Below are 25,000 nucleotides of genomic sequence, written 5' to 3' on the forward strand. Positions count from 1 at the left end.
TTCCACGTTCCTATAACCATGTCCTTTGTCCGGTCCTTGGTCGTCATCGTTTGGTCAGTCCTTGTCCAAGGCTTATTGTTTGTTTTTTTTAGTTAGTTGTTTTCCGGGGAGGGGCACTAACCCTCCACCAACCCTTTTAGTCGCCTTTTACGACAAGCAGGGATACTGGGGGAGTATTCTTGAAAACCCCTCCTACCCCCAGGGGGGTACACACACACACATATATATATATATATATATATATAGATATATATATATATATATATATATACATCTATTTATTGTATATATAAATTCGCATCTTTGATGATTTTATCCTTCGGTAAATTAAAATCAGGATTTTATCGTCAAAGTTTTTTCTTCTTGATATCAATGTCTTCTGTGATACAGTTCCTGTACAATTTCCTCTAGCGTTTCAGTCTTGCATGGTGCTGCCTCTCACTCTTTCCTGCGAGTTTACCGCAGGAGGTATTGGAGGGTGAGGGAGTGAGCCTTCTGCTTTATTATCATTTATTTATGCTCATGTGTCTAAGGGATCAGTGTACCTTATTTATGTTAATGTCCCTTGCACCTCATGGAGGCCGTAAGTCAGGATGGTCAGTGTATTTATCACACACACACACACACACACACACACACAAACCGTCTGAATCAGTAGTTGTTTATCTACCTGTAACCCTGTGTCTGTCTGTCTGTATCCGTCCATCTATCCAGCCATGTGTCTGTGTAATTATGTCTATCTGTTTCTGCGCTACCCTCCCACCTGTGCATCTACCTGCGTTGTATATTAAGTAGTAGAGTGGCGGGGTCTTTATTGTGTGCATATTTCGCCCTTAGCTGGAGTGGAGGATCTGCATAAGAGATTCAGGAGCTGCGTACCGGGGAGAGGAAGAGGAGGTAGTGAAAAGAGGAGGGAAGGAGAAAAGAGGAAGGTGGAGGTAGAGAAAAGAGGAGGGAAGGAGAAAAGGAGAGAGGGAAAGGAGGAAAGAGAAAATGAGAGAGAAAAGAGGGGGAATGGAGAAAAGGGGAGAGAAAAGAAAAGGAAAAGTAAAATTAGGTGAATGGTGCTGGGAGAAAGTAGAAGTAAAGGAGAGAGTTGTATAAAAGCGAGAAATAAAAGGAGGGAAGGAGAGACTAGTGGAATAAAGGAGAGAAAACTGGAGGAAAGGAGAAAATGAGAGGAGAAAAGGAGAGGAAAGAGGAGAAAGGGAGAGGAAAGAAATGTAGCGAGATGGGACGAAAGTATGGGAAAGGGGAGTAGAAGAAAGAGACGATGAAAACGGAGTGAGAAGAGTAGAGTAGAGGGAGACTGAGAAGAGAGATGGTACAGAAGAAGAGCTATTGTATAGAAAAGAGAGGGAGTGGAAGATATGCATGGAAGATTAAGGAGCTATATGGTGGGGAGAGAAGAAGAAAAAAGGGGAGGAAAGGAGAGAATGGAGGAACGGAATGAAAACAGGAGGAAAGAAGGGGAAAAGGGAAGAAAGAGGGGAGAGAGAGGGAGAGAGAACAGTAGAAAATGAGAGAACAGAAGAATGAAGGGAAGGAAACGCGAGAAGGGAGAGGGTAGAAAAAAAGTGAGAAAGAGGATAAGAAGAGACAATAAAAGAACCATGTGAGAGAAAAGAAGAAAATAGAAGAATAAAGGGTAGCAAACAGGAAACAGTGAGAGAGAGAGAGGGAGAGAGAGAGAGAGAGAGAATACAAGACATGAATGACTAAGAGGAAAGTGGGGAAGAAAATGAGAGAAGAAATGTGGAGAAAAGAGAATGTGCATAAAAAAGGCGAAAGGAGTAGAAAAGACAGGGTTAGGATCTGCATAAGGAACTGTTGGGAGGGACAGGAGGAGGAGGAAGAGACGAACTGGGGAAGAGAGAGGGGGAGGGGGAAGTGAGAGACCGGAAGAGAAAGGTGGGGTACAGCTGGAGGAAAGAAGAGAAGAGAAGGAAGAGGGGTGAAATAGGTGAAAATGTGAGAATAGAAGGAAATGAGGAAGAGGAAGACGAAAATAAAATGGGAGTAAACTGGAGGGAGGAAAAAATTAAGTGGGGGAGAATTTTGAATAAGTGAGGTAGGAAAAGAGAAGGGACAGAAAAAAAGAAAATAAACAGAAAGGGGAAGGAAAGAAGAGGATGGAAGCGAGTGGGTACAAAAACGAAGGAAAAAAAAAATAGATATTGAGATGGGGGTGAAATTTAATGAAGAAATGTTGAAGAGAGAGATGGCACAGAAAGAGGGCTAAGGAATATATTAGAGGAGGAGGGCGAGAAAAGTGGGAAAAGAGTAGAAAAGAAGATGGGAAAGAACTGAATAGAATAAGGGAAGAGAGGGGAAAATGAGGATGGAAAGAGGAAAGAGGGATATATTAGGAAGTTAGAGAAGACCATTAAATATAGAAGAAGATACGGATGTTTCCAAGAGGTGGCAGGATGGTTTGAGTCGAGTGGCAGAGAGAAGAGAGGAAAAGAAGAAGAGGAAAAAGAAGAAGAGAACTGAGGGTGCAAGAGGCGAGAAGTAAGAGTAATTGAGAAGGAGAAGGACTGGGTAAGACAAATGTGGGAGGAGGGAAGAAATGAAAAAGAGGAAGGGATGCAGAAATGAGAAAAAAGTGTGTGGACGATGCGAAAAGGAAATCTCTAAATGGGAGACCTAGAGTACGAAATCTCTAAATTGGAGATAAGAGTAAGAGAGAAAGAGCAAAAGATGTACATGGAGAGGATTTAGGAATATAAGAGAGTAAGTGAGTAGACGGAGAATAAAACAAAATGGGAGAGGAAAAATAGAGGTGATGGGAATAAGTATTAGTATTTAAAGATCAAAGGGAGAGTTCAGTAAAAAGGATGAGAATTATATAAAGGTAAGGAAATTTGTAAACATGGAAAGGGAGGAGCACAGAAAGTGCAGAAGAGGGAGAGAATGTGTGTGTGTGTGTGTGTGTGTGTGTGTGTGTGTGTGTGTGTGTGTGTGTGTGTGTTTTGCATATCAGAAGAAAATGAGCTCAAGAAGTTGGGGACGACGTAAAAAGAGGATAATGATATAGAAGAGCAAAAAATATAGCGAGAAAGAGTGGAGAGAGAGAGAGAGAGAGAGAGAGAGAGAGAGAGAGGAGTGTATAATAAGGATGAAGTAGAGGACAGAAGAAAAGAATAAAAAGATGAATAGCCAGAAATGGGGGAAGCTATGAAGTAAACAGAGCTAAAAACGAGAGTAACAATTTGTGATGGTAAACGCTGGAAGTAAGACGGAGGGGGAGTTAAAGGAACGGAGATAAATGATGGAACGTGAGGATTTGCGAATGAAGGGGATGAGACGAAGGACTGAGAAGAATTTGGATGCTGAGAGAGAGAGAGGGGGGGGGGAGGAAATAGTTGGAGAAACTGATGATTAGGAGAAAGGCAAGGGAGGAGAAAATGCTGAATCAGGAAAAGCAGAAGAAATGAGAGGAGGAGGCAGAGGAGGAAGATCAGGAGGAGGAGGAAGATCAGGAGGAGGAGGAAGAAAAGATCAACATGGTGATTGAGAGAGGAAGAAATATAACGGTGGCTGGAAATTTTGGACGAGAGAGAGAGAGAGAGAGAGAGGTGCAGCGAAGAGATAAGAAAGCTTAAAAATGGAGGAGCATGAGGAGAAGGAAGAAATGTGCATAACTCGAATGAATGTTAAACGAAAAACAAAAGAGTGAGAAGGATTGAAACACAAGGAAGAGGTGAAAAGGGACACTGTGAGAGAGAAAGAAGGATGTGGACAAACTAATGAGGAGAGTGGATGGCGCGGAGGAGGAGGGAAACGGAGAAAAAGGAATAATAGTGAAGACAGGAGGAAGGGAAAATGCACTGAAAAATGAATGGAGGAAAAAAAAAACGAAGGAAGATAGGATAGCGAAGAATGATAGGAAAAAAAGGAAGGACGGAAAGTTGGAGAAGAAAGAAGTGAAGGTTGATGAAGGAAGTATAGCGGACAAAAAAAAGAGAAAGTACGGAGGAAGGAAAGGAAAGAAAAGGGAGAAGAGAAGGGAGAGACGAAAAGTAATAGAAAAAGGATAGGGAGGGCGGGGGGAGGGGGAGAAAGAATAGAGAGAGAGGGAAACAAGGAAGAGTGAGAGTGGATAGAGAAAGGAGGAAATGAAGAGTGGGAGGGAAGGAGAGAGAAAGATGGAAGGAATGAGGAAAGAAAGAATGATAGATTGAAGGAAGAGATGATGACAAGAAAAAGTAAACGTAACGAGAATGAATGTTACACAAGAGAAAGATGGAAGGCAGGAGGAAGAGAAAGAGGTATAAGGGAGGAAAGACGAAGAAGGATAGAGAAAAAGGGAAAGAAACGAGGTGGGAACAATGAGAAAAGGAGAGGAATGAAAAAACGTAAAACAAGAGAAATAGAGAAGAAGAGAGAAGCTGAAGGAAAGAGAAAGGGCGATTTAAGAAAAAATACACCAGCAAGAAAAAGAGAGAGAGAAGAGATGGAATGTTAGAGAAAAAGAAGGAAGGAAAAATGAAAAGGGAGAAAAGAGGATGAATTAAAAAGAAAGGGGCTAGGAGAGAAGAGATAGAGGGGAGGGGAAACAAAAGAAGAGAGGGAAGGAATTTAAGGGGAAAGAACAATGAAGACGAGAGAGAGAGAGAGAGAGAGAAAGAGAGAGAGAGAGAGAAAGAAAGAGAGAGAGACGAAGAGAAGGAAACGAAGGGATAACTGGCACAGGATGGCAAGGAAAGAAGAGGAGGAGGAAAAAGGAGGAGCAGAAGAAGAAAAAGTAATGTTCTGTAATGGCGACCTCTCTCTCTCTCTCTCTCTCTCTGAATTTTCCAATCTTCCTCTCACCCTGAGCTTATCTCCGTCCACTTTCGACTTCGTAGTTCTCCTCTCTTTTTATTTGTCCCTCCACGATATTGCTTTTCTTTTCTTGCATCTAATCAGTACTTCTCTGCCCTCTTTTTATTTAATACTCCTCCCACCCCCCTTCCACCTCATTTACAATATATTCATTGCTATATTCCTCCTCACATTCCTCTTTCCGTTCCCCATTCTGTTCTATCATTCTGTTTATCAGTTTATCCCAAATCCCTTTTATTTTTGGTTTTACTTTATTCTTACTGCTTACGTATTTTTCCTTCCTCATTGTTTTATTCCATTTACGCTCTTTATTTTACGTGAGTGGAGTGGTAGTAGGTATTAGCTTCCATCATCCAGCCACTTGATGTAACGTTGCTTACTTCTTCCTTCATGTCTATCATTCTTTTTCTGTGATCCTCCTCCTCTCATCCTATTTCACCCATCCTTCCTGTCACTATTTATTACTCTTCTTTCCACTTCGGGTTTTTCTACACTGAATGACAACCAGCTGGTTTCGTGTAACACAGGAAACCATTTACAACGCTGGGTGGTAACTATATAGCCAGATAACTGGGCGACGTGGAGCCTGCTGTGGTGCCCCTGTTAACTTTGTGAAGAGAATCATATGTGGCGTCCAACCTGGAACCAAACCTGCACACTAGTTCCTGCGCTTCTCGCTGTGGCGAGGGACTGTTAGTCGCAGGAAAACATTGGTTCACGACATTGGATGGCCCTGCAGGAGCGGTTGCTTACCTGCGGTTGATGGATGTGCTTGATCAGGCAGACAGTGGTATCATAACAACAACAACAATTTCAGTGGAGTACAAAGGATTATAAACAACAACAGATCTACTGGTCCTTTGGAGACAGTTTAGGGTAAGCTGTGGCTGTGATAACATTTGTGGGAGCCCTTCTTCTCCTTTCCTCTTGCCCTCTTTCCTCTGTTCTTCCTCTACCCATTTCCAATCTCCCTTTCCCCTCCCACACCTCCCATCCTCTCCTCCTCCATCTCTCTCTTCTTCCAGTACTATCCCTTATCTCCCTTTCTTCCCTATATCCTTCTCTCTCTCTCTCTCTCTCTCTCTCTCTCTCTCTCTCTCTCTCTCTCTCTCTCTCTTTCTCTCTCCTTTTCAGTCACCTCCTCCTCCTGATCTGTTATCTCCTTCCCTTTCCCTCCCATTTTACCCTTTCTTCAGTCTCCCAATCCTCTCTCCCCTCTCATATGTCCATCCCACATTCTTTTGTCTCCCACTCCCTCTTCCCCCGTAAATTTTTCCTCCTTATCTTTCTCTCCCCTCCCCTTAATCTCGTATCTCTCCTGTTGTGTCGCCCCTTTCTCGTATGTTCCGATCTCCCCCTTCTCTCCTTGCACCTCCCTCTCGTCTACTCCTTCTAGTTTCTTCCCTGTTCTGTTTCCACCCCTCTTTTCCGTTTCCATCCCGTATTGTGTCTCAACTTTCTATTTTCCAGTCTCATCCTCCCTTATATTTCTATTTCGCCCTGCCGTTCAGTCTCTACTGGCCAGTTCCTTGCTGCCCTCACCTTCAGAATTAACCGATTCCTGCCAAACCTGGACACAATGACCAGCCTATGACCTAGTTCTGTCCGCAGGGTTTTGGTTGCTAGGCAAACACTCGTTGCCTAGCAACGGCAAAAAGAAAAACGTTTTTTTTTCGTACTTTTCAGGTTTTGAACTGTAGAAGCATTACTAATGGGTGTAGAAAGCTCTGACTTCTTTAGGCTTAATCGTGAGGTAATTCCCTGTCGGAAGTATGCCATCCATTTTCCCCTCTCTTCTCTAGTGTTCGGGTGGCAGCCTTGCGAAGATTGGCCTCAGAGTCCCTAGCAGCTTTGTTTAATTGTGGCAGGCACTTCTACCCTTCTGAACAAGTGGTGCCAGGCACAATAAACTCGCCTGACAGCAGTTACTTTATTGCTGTTAAATACTGAATCGGTACTGTCATTTAATGTCTGTAAACAATTATACTAAGGTAATGACACAAACTTTTTCAAGTTATAGCCCTCTGAAAATCCGTTATCTTACATTTGACCTTCCAAGGTCATTCAAGGTCAAAGGTCATGGTGCTAAATTCAAGCCCATATGAGACATCTATATCATGATAATAGTAATTATATCTTCAACCAGTTTCGAGTTATAGCCCCCTGAATATCCGTGACCTTGAGTTTGACCTTTCAGGGTCACTCAAGGTTAAAGGTCTTGGTGCCAAATGAAAGCCCATATGGGAGTTCCTGTATGTTGAGAATAGTGAAAATCTGTCTGCAACCAGTTTCGAGTTGTATCCCCCTGAATATCTGTGACCTTGACTTTGACCTTTCAGAGTCACTCAGGGTCAGAGGTCTTGGTGCCAAATGAAAGCCCATATGGGAGTCCATGTGTGTTGATAATAGTAAGTATCTCTATTTTCAACCAGTTTCAAGTTATAACCCTCTGAAAATCCGTAACCTTGGTTTTAACCTTCAGGGTCACTCAGTTGCCCCTCAAATTTAATCACTTCCTTTTGGGGTGAGTGCCCACAGATCCTGGAAAAGTTTCATGTAATTTCATTCAACCGTTTTTCCGCACTGGTGCAAACAAACAAACAAACGACCAAAAACATTACCTCGCCTGACTCCGTCCCGGGCGAGGTCATTAACTGATTCCGACCAAACCTGAACACAACGACCCGCCTATGACCTAGTTTTGTCTGCAAGGTTTTGGTTCCTAGGCAACTACTCGTTGCTTAGCAACAGCCCGCTTAGCCCCTCCATGGCCGTGGGTCCAGAAATTGCCAGGACCCAGTACCAAATTGAAGAGAAAGGTCTGGCGCACCTAGCAGTGTAATTTTTACCTTCCTATAGCCATCCTGTGCCTCGCAAAAAGCCCAGAAAAATTCTCAAGATTACCGCGTACGTCAGTGAAAACTAAGCAGATGAGCGAAAAACATCAGAGTAAGAAGTATCCATTTTTTCACCCTCCCCTAAAATTCAGTGGTGCTGAAATGGTTGGATTAACTAATTTTGTGTATTACGAACAAAATCAGTACAAATTATGGGAGGTTTCATTTTTTTTTAAATATATTTTTTCACATCTTTGATGTTTATTGTGATTATGCAAGTATTGGGTTATTTCCGTTGTCTGGGTGGTTTAGTTTGTGTGCAGAGAGAGGCGAGAGATGGTATTTTTGGACACAAACCAGATAAGGGTCCTCCTTTGTGTCGGCAGACTGAACCGCAGCAACTAAATTTCGATAGGCCCGCTTTGAGCTGGTCATCGTTGCCTACCGGCTTGTCTCTTATTTTCACATCTTTTGCCCTTACTCTCTTGTCTTCTCTTCCCTTCCTCCCGTATTTCCCTCTTCTATTCTTCTGTGTCCCATTTCTTTTAATACCTCCCCTCCCCAATAAATAGTCTTCCTCTTCCTTCCTATCTTCATCTTCCCCCTTTCCTTCCAGTCTTCCAACTTCCCCTTTAATTCTTTCCTGCCTTCATCGTCCCGTTTCCTATATTCTTCATCCTGCCTCTCTTCTCACCCTTTGTCGTCCTTTTATCTCCCTTCATTCCTGTGTGCCCCCCTCTTCCATTTAATTCGCCCACCACCCTTTACTTCCTGACATTCCACCTCCTTACTTTCTTTCATGTATCCTCCTCCTCCTCCACCTTCTCCTCCTCCTCCTCCTCCTCCTCATCCTCCTCATCATCATCATCATCATCATCATCATCATCATCATCATCATCATTTCTTCCTTCTCCCTCCTTCCATTGTGCTTTACTCTTCCTCTCCTCCTTCCTGTATTCCTCCATCTCCACTCATTCCTTCTTACCTTCCACTTTTTTCTCTGCATCCCCTTCGTTCCTGTCATCTTCCGCCTCTTCTTATGCCTACTTTCTGCCTTTTCGTTTTTTCATGCCATCCATTCCCACACCGTCCCATCTGACAACCCCCTCCCATTCCTACTTATTCTCTTCCCCCTTTCCTCACCTTATTTTCCTGCCTCTTCCCGTCCTCTCGTAATACCTATCCCCTTCCTATTATATCTCTCCACTACGCTGATAAAAACACCTATTGTTCCTTCCCTTCTATCTTGCCATCCCACTTCTTTCCAGTCGTTCTTTTCCCCTCCCTCTCATTCTCTTCCCTATTCCTTTCGTACTGCCTAATTCTTTGCCCCCTCGTCGTCCGGTCTATCTGTCTCCGCCCCTCCCCTGCATCCCCCTCCCTCCGCCTTACTGCCTGCCTGACTAAATATATGGATGGTGTGATGGTTTAAGGCTGGTCTGTGAACTGTCATTACTGGAGAGATGTTTGCCCAGGCCTGTCTCTCTCATCACTCTTTCCAGCACGCAGGTTCACACACACACACACACACACACACACACACACACACACACACACACACACACACACACACACACACACACACACACACACGCCTGACAGCAGTTACTTTATTGCTGTTAAATACTGAATCGGTACTGTCATTTAATGTCATTAAACAATTATACTAAGGTAATGACACAAACTTTTTCAAGTTATAGCCCTCTGAAAATCCGTTATCTTACATTTGACCTTCCAAGGTCATTCAAGGTCAAAGGTCATGGTGCTAAATTCAAGCCCATATGAGACATCTATATCATGATAATAGTAATTATATCTTCAACCAGTTTCGAGTTATAGCCCCCTGAATATCCGTGACCTTGAGTTTGACCTTTCAGGGTCACTCAAGGTTAAAGGTCTTGGTGCCAAATGAAAGCCCATATGGGAGTTCCTGTATGTTGAGAATAGTGAAAATCTGTCTGCAACCAGTTTCGAGTTGTATCCCCCTGAATATCTGTGACCTTGACTTTGACCTTTCAGAGTCACTCAGGGTCAGAGGTCTTGGTGCCAAATGAAAGCCCATATGGGAGTCCATGTGTGTTGATAATAGTAAGTATCTCTATTTTCAACCAGTTTCAAGTTATAACCCTCTGAAAATCCGTAACCTTGGTTTTAACCTTCAGGGTCACTCAGTTGCCCCTCAAATTTAATCACTTCCTTTTGGGGTGAGTGCCCACAGATCCTGGAAAAGTTTCATGTAATTTCATTCAACCGTTTTTCCGCACTGGTGCAAACAAACAAACAAACGACCAAAAACATTACCTCGCCTGACTCCGTCCCGGGCGAGGTCATTAACTGATTCCGACCAAACCTGAACACAACGACCCGCCTATGACCTAGTTTTGTCTGCAAGGTTTTGGTTCCTAGGCAACTACTCGTTGCTTAGCAACAGCCCGCTTAGCCCCTCCATGGCCGTGGGTCCAGAAATTGCCAGGACCCAGTACCAAATTGAAGAGAAAGGTCTGGCGCACCTAGCAGTGTAATTTTTACCTTCCTATAGCCATCCTGTGCCTCGCAAAAAGCCCAGAAAAATTCTCAAGATTACCGCGTACGTCAGTGAAAACTAAGCAGATGAGCGAAAAACATCAGAGTAAGAAGTATCCATTTTTTCACCCTCCCCTAAAATTCAGTGGTGCTGAAATGGTTGGATTGACTAATTTTGTGTATTACGAACAAAATCAGTACAAATTATGGGAGGTTTCATTTTTTTTTTAATATATTTTTTCACATCTTTGATGTTTATTGTGATTATGCAAGTATTGGGTTATTTCCGTTGTCTGGGTGGTTTAGTTTGTGTGCAGAGAGAGGCGAGAGATGGTATTTTTGGACACAAACCAGATAAGGGTCCTCCTTTGTGTCGGCAGACTGAACCGCAGCAACTAAATTTCGATAGGCCCGCTTTGAGCTGGTCATCGTTGCCTACCGGCTTGTCTCTTATTTTCACATCTTTTGCCCTTACTCTCTTGTCTTCTCTTCCCTTCCTCCCGTATTTCCCTCTTCTATTCTTCTGTGTCCCATTTCTTTTAATACCTCCCCTCCCCAATAAATAGTCTTCCTCTTCCTTCCTATCTTCATCTTCCCCCTTTCCTTCCAGTCTTCCAACTTCCCCTTTAATTCTTTCCTGCCTTCATCGTCCCGTTTCCTATATTCTTCATCCTGCCTCTCTTCTCACCCTTTGTCGTCCTTTTATCTCCCTTCATTCCTGTGTGCCCCCCTCTTCCATTTAATTCGCCCACCACCCTTTACTTCCTGACATTCCACCTCCTTACTTTCTTTCATGTATCCTCCTCCTCCTCCACCTTCTCCTCCTCCTCCTCCTCCTCCTCATCCTCATCATCATCATCATCATCATCATCATCATCATTTCTTCCTTCTCCCTCCTTCCATTGTGCTTTACTCTTCCTCTCCTCCTTCCTGTATTCCTCCATCTCCACTCATTCCTTCTTACCTTCCACTTTTTTCTCTGCATCCCCTTCGTTCCTGTCATCTTCCGCCTCTTCTTATGCCTACTTTCTGCCTTTTCGTTTTTTCATGCCATCCATTCCCACACCGTCCCATCTGACAACCCCTCCCATTCCTACTTATTCTCTTCCCCCTTCCCTCACCTTATTTTCCTGCCTCTTCCCGTCCTCTCGTAATACCTATCCCCTTCCTATTATATCTCTCCACTACGCTGATAAAAACACCTATTGTTCCTTCCCTTCTATCTTGCCATCCCACTTCTTTCCAGTCGTTCTTTTCCCCTCCCTCTCATTCTCTTCCCTATTCCTTTCGTACTGCCTAATTCTTTGCCCCCTCGTCTTCCTTTCTATCTTTCTCCTCCCCCTCCCCAGCATCCCCCTCCCTCCGCCTTACTGCCTGCCTGACTAAATATATGGATGGTGTGATGGTTTAAGGCTGGTCTGTGAACTGTCATTACTGGAGAGATGTTTGCCCAGGCCTGTCTCTCTCATCACTCTTTCCAGCACGCAGGTTCACACACACACACACACACACACACACACACACACACACACACACACACACACACACACACACACACACACACGCCTGACAGCAGTTACTTTATTGCTGTTAAATACTGAATTGGTACTGTCATTTAATGTCATTAAACAATTATACTAAGGTAATGACACAAACTTTTTCAAGTTATAGCCCTCTGAAAATCCGTTATCTTACATTTGACCTTCCAAGGTCATTCAAGGTCAAAGGTCATGGTGCTAAATTCAAGCCCATATGAGACATCTATATCATGATAATAGTAATTATATCTTCAACCAGTTTCGAGTTGTAGTCCCTTAATATCTGTGACCTTGAGTTTGACCATTCAAGGTCACTCAAGGTTAAAGGTCTTGGTGCCAAATGAAAGCCCATGTGGGAGTTCCTGTATATTGATAATAGTGAAAATCTGTCTGCAACCAGTTTCGAGTTGTATCCCCTGAATATCTGTGACCTTGACTTTGACCTTTCAGAGTCACTCAGGGTCAGAGGTCTTGGTGCCAAATGAAAGCCCATATGGGAGTCCATGTGTGTTGATAATAGTAAGTATCTCTATTTTCAACCAGTTTCAAGTTATAACCCTCTGAAAATCCGTAACCTTGGTTTTAACCTTCAGGGTCACTCAGTTGCCCCTCAAATTTAATCACTTCCTTTTGGGGTGAGTGCCCACAGATCCTGGAAAAGTTTCATGTAATTTCATTCAACCGTTTTTCCGCACTGGTGCAAACAAACAAACAAACGACCAAAAACATTACCTCGCCTGACTCCGTCCCGGGCGAGGTCATTAACTGATTCCGACCAAACCTGAACACAACGACCCGCCTATGACCTAGTTTTGTCTGCAAGGTTTTGGTTCCTAGGCAACTACTCGTTGCTTAGCAACAGCCCGCTTAGCCCCTCCATGGCCGTGGGTCCAGAAATTGCCAGGACCCAGTACCAAATTGAAGAGAAAGGTCTGGCGCACCTAGCAGTGTAATTTTTACCTTCCTATAGCCATCCTGTGCCTCGCAAAAAGCCCAGAAAAATTCTCAAGATTACCGCGTACGTCAGTGAAAACTAAGCAGATGAGCGAAAAACATCAGAGTAAGAAGTATCCATTTTTTCACCCTCCCCTAAAATTCAGTGGTGCTGAAATGGTTGGATTGACTAATTTTGTGTATTACGAACAAAATCAGTACAAATTATGGGAGGTTTCATTTTTTTTAATATATTTTTTCACATCTTTGATGTTTATTGTGATTATGCAAGTATTGGGTTATTTCCGTTGTCTGGGTGGTTTAGTTTGTGTGCAGAGAGAGGCGAGAGATGGTATTTTTGGACACAAACCAGATAAGGGTCCTCCTTTGTGTCGGCAGACTGAACCGCAGCAACTAAATTTCGATAGGCCCGCTTTGAGCTGGTCATCGTTGCCTACCGGCTTGTCTCTTATTTTCACATCTTTTGCCCTTACTCTCTTGTCTTCTCTTCCCTTCCTCCCGTATTTCCCTCTTCTATTCTTCTGTGTCCCATTTCTTTTAATACCTCCTCCCCAATAAATAGTCTTCCTCTTCCTTCCTATCTTCATCTTCCCCCTTTCCTTCCAGTCTTCCAACTTCCCCTTTAATTCTTTCCTGCCTTCATCGTCCCGTTTCCTATATTCTTCATCCTGCCTCTCTTCTCACCCTTTGTCGTCCTTTTTTTATCTCCCTTCATTCCTGTGTGCCCCCTCTTCCATTTAATTCGCCCACCACCCTTTACTTCCTGACATTCCACCTCCTTACTTTCTTTCATGTATCCTCCTCCTCCTCCACCTTCTCCTCCTCCTCCTCCTCCTCCTCATCCTCATCATCATCATCATCATCATCATCATCATCATTTCTTCCTTCTCCCTCCTTCCATTGTGCTTTACTCTTCCTCTCCTCCTTCCTGTATTCCTCCATCTCCACTCATTCCTTCTTACCTTCCACTTTTTTCTCTGCATCCCCTTCGTTCCTGTCATCTTCCGCCTCTTCTTATGCCTACTTTCTGCCTTTTCGTTTTTTCATGCCATCCATTCCCACACCGTCCCATCTGACAACCCCCTCCCATTCCTACTTATTCTCTTCCCCCTTCCCTCACCTTATTTTCCTGCCTCTTCCCGTCCTCTCGTAATACCTATCCCCTTCCTATTATATCTCTCCACTACGCTGATAAAAACACCTATTGTTCCTTCCCTTCTATCTTGCCATCCCACTTCTTTCCAGTCGTTCTTTTCCCCTCCCTCTCATTCTCTTCCCTATTCCTTTCGTACTGCCTAATTCTTTGCCCCCTCGTCTTCCTTTCTATCTTTCTCCTCCCCCTCCCCTGCATCCCCCTCCCTCCGCCATACTGCCTGCCTGACTAAATAGATGGATGGTGTGATGGTTTAAGGCTGGTCTGTGAACTGTCATTACTGGAGAGATGTTTACCCAGGCCTGTCTCTCTCATCACTCCTTCCAGCACGCAGGTTCACACACACACACACACACACACACACACACACACACACACACACACACACACACACACACACACACACACACACACACACACACACACACACACACACACACACACACGGTGGTTTGCTTTTCTCCTGTTTCTTTATCAGAGTACAAATAGTGTGTCTGTAATGATGATATAATTAATGTGTGTGTGTGTGTGTGTGTGTGTGTGTGTGTGTGTGTGTGTGTGTGTGTGTGTGTGTGTGTGAGCTCTGACAATTTTGTAATAAGCGATTGAATGTGTCTGATGACGCAGTGGGCTCAAGTAAGTTTATATGTTTTGTATGATTTATAGCATATTGCATTTTTATGTAAGTTTTGATTCTGTAATTTACATTTGTATCGCCGTCATCGTCGTCGTCGTCGTCCTTTTCCTTCCAAATAATTAGAGTATTCGTAGTGAAGTGAGCCACTGGGCCGTATCTAATAATTTTTCAAACTTTTTAATTCTTCTTCTCTAACCCATTCTTACGTCATCAACTTACAGATATGATTTTGACAAGTTGGTCACTGTACTTGCACAGTACATGCACTGGTTTTAAAATTTAGCCTCTCGTACTTGTTCACAATACTGAACCATTTGGAAAGATGGTAGGATTGATTATTTTTTCTGTCGATCATTACCAGCGTATACTCATCAAATCTGAAATGTTCTACCCCGAACTATTTGTCATCAGTATTACTCCTATATCCAGTGCATTTTTTTTTAGCGCAATAGAGTGATTGGTTGATTGACAGAACAGCGATCGGAACATTACCAAGTTTTATCTCACTTCAATACTGGTAATAAACAGCTTTTAAAGTATTTCATCTAGCCTTACAGATACATCGCAATCATCATAAAAATCTTTACGGTATTAAACAGTGTCTTCTTTCATACCATGCATCAGTGATTCTTAACCATTTTCGGTAGGAAACCACCTTCTGGAAATAGGCAATCTCGTCGACTCATGACGTCACACGGATAAATTTCACCTGTAATATATCCAGGTTAACACAGGTGATGGCAAAATAATTTATCGGTAATATATCACGCCTACCATAAACTTACTTTGATATTATGACAGCCCGAAAAAATATAATATAATCATCTTATACCAAATCATAATTTCGTGTTTTTTTTTTTTTTTTTCATGTGTCCGGCTCTCGGCATAGACTTCGTAGCCTGCTCCCAAGGCCCAGTATTCCTCCTACATACCATACACCCCTACATGTCACCACTTCGGCGCTAACACCCACCGACCATATTGAATACATGCTAGGGTTGCCTCATACAGGACTGGTGTATTGGTATTAGCGGGGGTATTTTTATGACATGTCGGCGGGTCTTCTGGTAGATCAGTAAAGTCTGAGTTTGTGAAATTCAAATCCTTAAACTGTTCCCTACCCCAGCGGGGATTTGAACCTGGGTCCGTTAGGACTGCAGGCCACCTCTCTACCAACTGAGCCACGGCCTCTTATGACCATACGAGTATATACGTTCATATACGGTAACTTTAAAAATATGTACAGATATTTTTTGCTTTATACTTCTAGTGTGCATACTTGTCACACACACACACACACACACACACACACACACACACACACACACACACACACACACACACACACACACACACACACACACACACACAGTGTTCAGGCATAGTCCAGTGGTTCCCTTACGACTTTATTTGACATCCAGGTTGTGGTTGACTTGAAGTTACAGATAACAGTTACTGCTTCCATTCACAGTTAGATACACGAAAACATTAAAAACAGAAGATTCCAGTCAGTGAGTGGTAAATCAACCAGTGGCGCATAGTTATATTGTTACTCTGTATAGTATATATATATATATATATATATATATATATATATATATATATATATATATATATATATATATTCCCGTCGATAGCTCATGGGTCACTGAGGTAGACAACAACTCGGTGCACTCACTGATGGTCTACCATGGAAAGTTCGGACAGTCATTACAGATCCTTGCCGACCCACTCGATATGCACTGTCGCGACGCAGGAGTTAAGAACTACTCCCGTACATACCGTATTTAATTCTTGCCTATATCTCTCACTGTACAGTTTCCCTTTTTTTCAGATCCTTGAAGGCCATACATACCTTTCGTACCTCGTGTGTTTCACAGCTACTTGCCTTACTGCAGTTAATTGTCCCACACATTCTGTTACCGTCTCTGACACCACCTTGTTCCTCACACGCTTGACCTTCCGACATCTGTCTCACCTTCCGTTTCACTCTTCATCCTGGTATTGCTGCAATACGCTGCTGACCTATTTTTGATAATTTTTGCATTCACTTCGAATTATGTCTACGGCGGGAATATTACAGGGGATTTTTTTTTTTCTTTTTTTTTTTTTACATGCAGCTTAACTCACGCAAGCTTCCAGACATGTTTCCCACGAACAGTTCTTTGCCGGCTTCTTCGATATTTCAGCATTTCTCCTTTGACATTACCAGCATGTGCTGGCTTCTTATTCCGCCTGCCACATCATTTTTCATTTCAGCCATTTATACACTCTCGAGAACCACATTCCTGCCTTGTGCACCACCCAGCTCTCGGTATTTTCATTCGTCTCTTTTTAAAGTAGTCGTTACTTTTGTCCACCATTTTCCCCCTTGTTCTCATTCTTTCATATATATATATATATATATATATATATATATATATATATATATATATAATCAGCCGTTTGAGTATCCATTGCAGGACCGGCCTATCCCGATCGAAGTCGGGACGATACAGCCAATGTATCTCTACCAAGTGGCTTAGGTTGTCTGGTAGAGATTGTATGTAGGGTGAGAAGTGCTTGTAAGTGTAATTGTAGTGGCTTTGGATGTGTGTGTAGTCTGTGAACCAAGTGTAATCGGCCCGCGCAAGCCGACTGGGTGCAAGCATAGTTTACAGTAAGCGACACTGGTTCAACCACAGCACCCCTTGTGTCCGCCAATGAAGTACGTGGCCGGGTGAACACTCCCAAAATTTATTACCCTGGCGGGGCGCGAACCCTGGTCCACCCGTGTATGAAACGCACACTCTATCACTGTACCACAGAGGCTCCATATATATATATATATATATATATATATATATATATATATATATATAATCCACTTGTTTCCCAACTGATTCTTACAGTTTTTGCACCTCATTTCTAATTTGTGTGTGTGTGTGTGTGTGTGTGTGTGTGTGTGTGTGTGTGTTCAGATTTTACATTATACATTTATCAGACTCTCTCTCTCTCTCTCTCTCTCTCTCTCTCTCTCTCTCTCTCACACACACACACACACACACACATTGTTAGTGCAGTTCATGTTCTGTTTAATCATCGTGCCCTTGTTCTTGTTTATCTCTTTGAATTACATATACCAACCCATCCACCTCTCTTTTCCCTCCCTCCTATGTGGCTTAGTGCTCTGCCACCGTGGGTCCAGTGAGCGAAGGAATTTTTGTAGCACTTCTTCCTAAGTGATGTATAATGTATTTTACACCTAAACAGTCAAGTGCATGTTCTCTGTAACTTATTTGTAACGACACAGTTTTGCACAGGTTCAGAAGTAAATAGGAAAGGATGATGTGCTAAGGATCCTCTTTTGTGGACGAGAATACAGGCCCAACCAACTCCAAAATTTTATTCATTATCTCCTTACCAGTCTGAGCACCTACCTACCTACCTACTTACCTACCTACCTGCCTGCCTTCCATCCTACCTGGCTATTGAATTTTTCCGAAACCTTCTAGTTTCTCCATTGTACCATCTTCTTGTTTGCCTTACTTGCAGTCCCAGCCATCCACCCACACAGCTACTCCCAGCCCTACCACTCACCTACCCACCCATTTTACATGTCACCCAGACCCGCCGACCTGCCTGTTATCTACACAGCCATTCGCTTGTCATCTGGTCATCGACCCACTCATCTACATAACCCAGCCAGCCACCCACCCATTTGCATAACCCACCCACCAATCCACCGTCTGGCCTGCCTCCACATTACTTTTCCAGTTTATTTCCAGCGAACCCCCACTGCATCGTCTACTATCCCCCACCCACGTACCATCCCAAGCACCAGGTTTTGTCACCATACCTCCATTTTGCTCGTCTACCTACCTGCTGACCTTACCATCCATATACCCAGTAACTGAAACCCTGATTGCTTGCCTACCTCAGCATACTCACTTGCATGCCTTCACACATTACACCTACGTACCTACTTTTTTATCTTTCCATTGATATTACTAATTCCTGCCTACCCCATTCACCCACCCACCGACCAACCTCCCTCCCTTCCCTCTTTCGGGCACATCCACTCGTCTCGCCAGGTTGTCCCTTCATGCATCATCATTCCACCGGCATTCCACTTTGTCATCCACCCATTCACCCACCCACCTACCTTTCTACTTCCCCACTGGTCCGTCCATTCTCATACCTACCGTATCCCCCACTCACCGTACTCATCCATCCACCCATCTGTCTTTCTGCCTTCCTGTTTATCTACACCTACCCACCTCACATCCTTTCATCCTTCTCTTCCCAGACACCCACCAGTTACCCTTCCTATCCACCCATCCGCCTGCATTCGGTCGTTTCTCTGTCTTTAGTCCCCAGCTAACCTATTAATCTCTCCACCCACCCAACTACCTCCCTCCATCTCTGCCTGCATGCCTCCCACCTACCTTGTCTACCTCACCACCCACCAAATCCCGACTCGTTTGCCTTTCATCGTGTTATCCTTCCCACCACCCACCTGCCTCGCCACCCACCTTCCTGTCGACCTACCTACCTTCCCACATGTCTCCCTTCTTACTCATCTATTTCCTCACTTACCTGCCTCCTTTTCCATCTGTCTACCCACCTGTCAGCCTTCCCACAAACCTGCCTCCCCACCTACCTACCTCCTCACTTGTCTGCCTTCTCACTCATCTGCTTCCTCACCTACCTGCCTCACCATCTACCTGCCTCCCCACCTGCCTCACCTGCATGACTCCTGATGCCGTGATGTACGTTGCCCCACCAAGAAATAGACAGGTTCAGGACATGTTTGACAGAGATTTTATTTATGAGAAAATTATACAGCAATCTTTCTCCCTGGTGTACTGCTCTCATTGTTGGGGCTGTCAGGGGGACGATTTCGCTGCAGTTTGGTGATGTGTGTGGCGGGTGGGGGAGGGGGATTGTGTAGATGGAAAGGGGGAAATGTGAGGAGGGGTTGGGATGGAAGGAAAGGGGAAAGGTATACTCGTAGCCGAGGGAGGGAGTAAATAAAGGGAGGGAGGATGAGAGGAAAGGAGATAATTGGGGTACAAGGGAGTACATAAGAAAGTAACATACCTATTGGTCCTTTCGATGCTCTTTGTTACAGGATAGGCTATAACTAACGTAACTATTTTAGCCGTCAAAGACAAGGATAGGAAAGCAGGAAGGCTCCCCCCACCCACAAACCCTCTAAAAGGTGTAAAGGGAAACAGTAAGTGTGAATGGAAAGGAGTGTTGTAGAGGGTTGGATGGATGGAAGGAGAGAGAAGAGAAGACCGGGAAAGAAGAGAGAGTAAATTGGTGGAGGCGTATAAAGGAGAGATGGAAGAAGGGAGCTACGTGAATGGTAAGGGAGGGAATTAATGATGGATGTTTTGTATAGGAAAGCAGGGAGAAAGAGCGAAGGAATATTAAAGGAGGAGTTTTGAGGACGGAGAAAAGACTGTAAATATGAAAGGAGAATACCGGGGGCGGGACAGCTTTAATATAAATGGTAAAGGAGGGAAAAGGAGTGGAGAACGTGAATGTTTGATGGATGAAGAAAGTAGGAGAATGAGGTTGCGTGAATGAGAAGGGCGAGAAGTGAGGAAGAGAAGAGGAAAAAGGAGATACATAGTGAAGGGAGTAGATTGGATGGAATTGAGGGAAGTCTAGGGAAGAGATTTTGTCAGTGAGAAAGAAGAGAAGTGGGGAGGGAGGAGTTATTTGGTGGACGGCAGTGGTGTGATAGTGGAGAACAGCGGAGGGAGATACTTGATGAAATGGGTGGATGGGGGCTTGTTGCTGTGATAGCGTAGTTGGCGTGAGGGAAGAGGGAGTGGGAGGATGGAATATGTATATGGGACGAGAGAACGTGAAATGGGAAAATGCGCGATATGAGAAATATTGAATGCCTGGAAGGACAAGAGGAGGGGAAGGGAAGGATTGTATTGATGAGACGAATGAGTATGAGGTGAAGGAGGGGGAGGGAGAGTGTATAAATGGGACAGAGGAATATGAATTGCGGTTGGGGAAAAAATATTTCTGTGTAGATGGGATGAAGGATTATAGGGTAGTGGTGGGGAGAGGGAGAAGAAAATGTAGCTCATAGATAGGACGGGAGAATGTGAGAGCGGGGTGGAGGCTAGCAGAAAATGTATGGATGTGGGTAACTCGATGGCTTGGTCGGTTTCTTACTTGCCTCACATACGGTGGAGGCTCTGGGGTGATGGATTCGAACCCCACCAACGTCCACCGAGTTTCTGGGGTGGACGGACGCTGACAAGTTAACGCCTGTCCGCAACAATTAGATAACCAAAACTTACACCATACCAGTGTTTGCTTCACTTATACTCTGTTTCACCGTCCGTGCCTTGTATCCCACCTACACTTCTCAAAGCCCTCCAATAACTTTACACTTCTTAGGTGTTTTGTTGGAATGTGAGGTAATACGAAGAAAATATACTAGAAGGACGGAGGAATGTACGACTGGGAAGATAAATGTTTACTTGCGACGAAGGAATATGAAGTGGGAGGGAGGAGGAGAAAATTTATAGACGTGACGAAGGATATTGTGTGATGGTGGTGGGAACGAGAGGGCTTTGTATTAATGTGACGGAGGACTGTATGGGTAGGAAAGGGAGAAGGGTTGGTTTGCCCTGGTGATGTGTAGAGGGGAGGATGATGTGTGGATTGTTGTGATGGCTTAGATGGAGCAGGAGTAATGGATGTAATGGGAATGGGAATCGATATATATATATATATATATATATATATATATATATATATATATATATATATATATATATATATATATATATTTAATTGGTAAGGCTTAGATAGGGAAGGAATGGGTTGCGTGATTAGAATTTGGAGAGTGAATGGCGAAAGTGAAGTTTAGGGAAGGATGATTGCCTTTGATGTGTTAAAGGAAGGACGACGGAGAGTAGTTTGTGCGAATGGGAAGGGGGTACCATCAGCATCGTCGTCGTGGTGGTGGTCGTCGTCATTAATCTTTTTCCTGCTTAATGCGTCGGGCGTAGAGGATCCCGAAACAGTAGTAGGAAATTTCAGAGACTGAAGAACTATCGGAGAGAGTGCCCAGTAAAACGGACCACACATCCACATACTCACCAGTCAGAGAGGAATAAGAAGACAAATCTGTGAATGGGAAGGGGAGTAAGAAGAAAAGGAGATAAGGATAGTAATGTGATATTTTAAGAGGTGAAGTGAAGCTAAAAGTTTTGGGAGGAGGGAGGGCGGTGGAGAAGTTGCTGTTTGGGGAGAGGAGGGGTGAAGGGGGAAAGGAGGGGATGAGAGGAAAAGGGGGATGGAAAAAGGTGTTAGTTGGAAAGAGATAGGTGGTTAATTTGAGCGATCATTTAAGATGTGGGAGGATTTATCGGGAGGGAATTTCGTACAGTGTGGTAGGTGGTGGCGACCATCATTCACTCACTTGATGTAGTGCTGCCTACTTCTTCCCTTCTCGCTTCCTATTTCTCTCATCTTTCCTGTCACTTCTTATTGCTTTTCTTTCCTTTGCAGGTGGCATTACATTGAGTGACAAGCCAAATGGTTTCCTGTAAGCCAAGAAACCACTTACAACGCTGGGTGGTAACCATATAACCAAACCATACGTGCTCCCTACGTGTAAACAAGTGAGTTGGTGGAGAGTTAGTGCCCCTCCCCGCAGAATAAATAACTCAGTCAAATGGCCACCCCTTACGGGATTATGGCGTCTGGTAATGGATAGATAGATGGAATTTCGTACGACATGACTGGGATGAAGGAGGGAGAGGTGCGCAGAGGCGAGGCGTGTTCAGATCATATGGTGTGGTGATGTGATGTGCAGTGTGGTGTGATATGTTGAGTGGTGTGATTTGATGTGATATATGGTGAGGCTTGCTGTGGTGTGGTGTGGCCGTGGGTGGGGTGCGTGTAATCATGCCTAGTTACGCTGACGACTGACTGGGAACCTGGAACATGGAGAGTGGGGGTAGGTGGGGGGGTGTCTGCTTCTCGCTGTGCGTCCGAATTCGGGCGGGAAGTTTTACTGGCGGGTATGTTAGGGAGGGGAGGGGAGAGTAGGGAGAGGGGGATAATAGTGTCGGAACAAGATGAGAGGAGAAAGGGTGACAGAACAGGGGGAAGGGGGAAGGAACGACGGAACAGTGGGAGGAGAGGAGTTGACGGAACAGGGAAGGAGGGGTGGAGTAACGGAACAAGCGGAGGTAGGGAAGAAGTTACGGAAAAAGGGGAGGGGAAGGGGTGACTGAGCTGAAGGGAGTAAGGGGTGACGGAGCAGGAGGAAAGAGGAAGGGGTGATTTGAAAGGGGACACGAGCGGGGAGGGGAATGGTGTGGATTGTTGTGCCGTCACGTAGCATTTGTATGATTTCCTTGGGTGGGGAAGGAATGAAAGCGGTGGTGCGGGTGTTTGGTCCGGCGCTGAGCAGGTGTGGTTGCCGCTGATTGATGGCGGGAGGGGGAGGGTAGAGGGTTGGAAAGGTTGGACATGAAAGGTTGGGAAGGATTTGGTAGGATAGGGAAACGCAGGTTAGGGTGGGGTAGCGAGGTAAGGAAATTGAGGTTAGGATGGACTAGATGGCAAGAGGTAATTTAGGGAGAGCAAAGATAGTAGGATTAGGTATGTAGGAAAAGGTACGATGATAGGAAAAGTTAAGGTAGAGTAGGGCAGGGTAAGGAAAGTTAGGGTAGAACAGAATTAGATAAGGCAGGAAAGGGTAAGGTAGAGAAGCAGAGGGTACTCCTTTGCGAATATGATGAGCAAGCCTAGAATGGCGGGTAGGGATAAGTATTGCAGGGTAAGGCTTGGCAGAACAACGAGTTGAGTGGGGTGGACGTAGGGCTGTATAGGGAAAGGCGGAACGGGGCAGGGTGAGTTAGAGAGTGAGGAATAAGAGGGACTAAGGTACCTTAGGGTAGGACATAACGGGTAGGATAAAACTGGGTACGGAAGGGCAGAACTAGGTCATTTATGGCAGAATTGACTGGCTAGGACAGAACAGGGCAAGAGAAGGTCAGATAGAGGAGGACAGATATGATAAAGGAGTACAAAGTACAGTGGAAAGCAAACGATAAGATGACAGGGTGCAGTGAGGTGGACGGTGTATAACAGATCCTGATCAAGTGGATGGACGTTGGTAAGCCTGATTAGACGGGGCGAATAGAGACGAGAGAGAGATGACCAGGACTGGACATGGTCGGGCGGAAGAAAGATAGGAGAGGACGGACAGGACGTACGTATAGAGAGTAGGAGAGAGTGGCGAGGAGGAATAGAAAAGGAACTGGTGGAAAAATGAATAGGGACAGACAAGGGACGGACTACGGCTAAAGGGAAATAATAGAAAGGAAGCTGAAGTAGTGACGTAGCAAAGTGAAGTATAAGTGGAGACGGAATAGAAGAATGGGCAGAACTGGGGGGGGGGAGGTTACAAAGGGAGCTAGAATGGTTGGGGCTTAAAAGGGATAGAAGCGTAGATAGGAAGGAGTGTGGAAGAATGGCTTGTCCGAAACAGAAGAGAGAATGGTAGAAAGGGATGGGAAGGGGTAGAAAAGGAACAAATGTAACAGGACGGGATGGAATAGGAATGGAATAGAAGAGGAGGGATGGGAAGTACGCAGCAAGGTGTTGTAAGGGAATGGCTTGACAGAAGAGAAGTGAAACTGGTAGGAAGGAGTGGGAAGGGACAAGAGGAACGAACAGTACAGAATGGAGTAGGACAGAAAAGGAATAGATGATGAGGGATAGGAAGTGCGTAGGAAGGCAGAGTAGGAGGAATAGCTATGCGAAGTAGAAGAGAGAATGGTAGGAAGGGGTGGGAAGGGATAGAAGAGGGACTGTTTGAAATTGGATTGGAAAGAAAGTAGAAGGGAGGGGCGGGAAGTATGGAGGGAGGCAGAGTACGAGGGAAAAACTAAACCTAACGTAAGAGGGACTAATATATTGAGTGGGTAAGAACAGAAGAAGGACGTACGGAAAAGAGTAAGTAGGGAGAGTAGGAGGACGTGTAGGACGAAGAAGGACTTTCAAAAATAAGTGGGAAGGGAGAGTAGAGGGACGGGTAGGACAAGAGGAACGGGGGGAAAGAGAAAAGGGACAGGTGGGACGGGAGTAGGGTGGGGTATAGTCTGCGTACCTGCAAACTGGCTGTCCTTGCTTTCATGCCGATTGTAATGCATACGATATCAAAGTGTGTGTGTGTGTGTGTGTGTGTGTGTGTGTGTGTGTGTGTGTGTGTGTGTGTGTGTGTGTGTGTGTAAGAGAGAGAGAGAGTGCGCGTATGTAGACTGGAATTGTAAACCCATCCATTTTCACAAAACTACGTTACACACACACACACACACACACACACACACACACACACACACACACACACACTGAACAGGTCGTGCTATCAGCATACCTTTACCTGCATTTCCCCAATCGCAGATGATGTTATTGATCTGCCTTGGCTATATGACCTTGATTTCACTGTACTGGGTCGGGGGGGGGGGATCCCTGGTGGCATCGAGTCTTCAGT

Source organism: Coenobita brevimanus, chromosome 87, assembly GCF_032717465.1.
Source record: "Coenobita brevimanus isolate Jiangsu-jjx chromosome 87, ASM3271746v2, whole genome shotgun sequence".
Classification (NCBI taxonomy): Eukaryota; Metazoa; Arthropoda; class Malacostraca; order Decapoda; family Coenobitidae; genus Coenobita; species Coenobita brevimanus.